The following is a 1,657-nucleotide window of genomic DNA, read 5'->3' on the forward strand; positions in this document are numbered from 1 at the left end:
GTGATTGCAGGCAGGCAGGCAGCTGAAGAAACCCCCTCCGGGGTCTTTGGGGCCTTCCTGGTCTGTTGTCATGCAGGCCGGGAGCTCCCGCGCAGGCCGGGAGCTCGTGCGCACGCCGCCGGGTGATCGCAGACAGGCAGGCAGCCTCAGGAAATATCTTTACGAATAATTATTACCATCTACATTTATGTTTTTACCTTTATTATATAAGTCAATATAAATCAAGGATTCACACATTTTAATTCATTGTTTTGCATAGTTTTAAAAATATTTTAATAATACTTGTTTGCAGCACACATTCATTGTGGGGAGTTGGGTCATGTGCATAATAAATCTTCATTCTTTTTTTTTTCCCCTAGCCCTCTCATCCTCCCTAATCCCTCCAACTCTTAATACCCTTCCCAGTTGCAAAAACTCTGTTTCCAATTTTTAAAAGAAAATGTGTTACTTTCATAATGGAGTACTACTGTGTCATAAAATGAGATAAACGAGGTATTCATAGATAAATGAATGTACTTTGAGATCAGAATATTAAGTGAAATAGGTCAACCAATGCAAGCTTAAGTATCACATGGTCTCTCTTATATGAGCAACTCAAATAGATGTATGTAGAGGTCTCAGCTTGGACAATGGCAGGTGGAAATATGGTAGAGGAGAAGCCTGAGAAATTGAAGTGAGCTGGAGCCACCAGAGGATCTGAAGAAGAAGCAGAAAAACATGTGAAAAGTAAAACTGTTTCTTCCAGTAATGGAGGGGAAAGTTCCAGTCTTTCAGTTGCAGTGCTGAGAAGCTATCACCTGAAGAAGCTGCACACCTTCCAACAAAGCCTACAAAGATCTCCAAGTTTGGATTTGACATAGGTGGTCAGACAACAAAGAAAGTATCAGCTATAACCATCAAACTTGGATCAAGTAAGCCTAAAGAAACTGTTCCAACTCTTGCTCCAAAATCATTTCAGTGGCAGTAGCTTTAAATGCAGATGAAGATAGTTAACCAGAGGAAATACTTCCAGAAGCAAAGGTGAATATGAAGAATATTGGTAGGGGTACACCAACATCAGCGAGACCACTCTTTCAATAAAGGAAAGCCTGCCTGTGTTTTCTGATGACCAGAAGCTATGGGAATGAAATATAAAATCTCATCTTGGAAATGCCCAAGACAAGGCAATTAAGTGATGTGTTTTGAATTGGGATGTGAGGTGGTTGGTTGTAAAGTTAAAAGAAACAGTTTCCTTTTTAAAAGAATGGTATAAGACTATCTTTGGAGCTGTGTGTTTGTTTTGCTTTTTCTTTTTTTTAAGATTGAGTGGTACACTAATAAGCAAGAGTTTGAAATTAGACATAATTTAATTTTATATACAGATGTCAAGACATTTGCTAACTTTACAGTTCCATGTGATTAGTTTCCCAAGGCTACAAATAATAAATCAGAAATAGTACCTTTTTAAGAATTGCATATATTTTTAGAACCAACTAATAGCACACTAAGAGAGAAGCAAAAAATTATGTCTATTTAAAACTGTAAGCAGTTACTCCTAAATTAACGCCCTTATTACCTAAACTATCTGGCTCCCAGGAACAGCCTTATAGAGAAAGGGGGAGAGTTGTTATTGAAAGGAAGATGTTGCTGGACTATTAACTAAAAGTAAATTTAGATA

At 37.8% G+C, this 1,657-nt stretch overlaps 1 pseudogene; it reads left to right on the plus strand.

Moving 5' to 3' along the window:
* Positions 1 to 629: 629 nt before the first annotated feature.
* LOC104854717 lies at positions 630 to 1,175 on the plus strand (annotated as a pseudogene).
* Positions 1,176 to 1,657: the final 482 nt, after the last annotated feature.

This window comes from Fukomys damarensis, unplaced genomic scaffold, assembly GCF_012274545.1.
Source record: "Fukomys damarensis isolate Sample0158 unplaced genomic scaffold, DMR_v1.0_HiC HiC_scaffold_16, whole genome shotgun sequence".
NCBI classification, from domain to species: domain Eukaryota; kingdom Metazoa; phylum Chordata; class Mammalia; order Rodentia; family Bathyergidae; genus Fukomys; species Fukomys damarensis.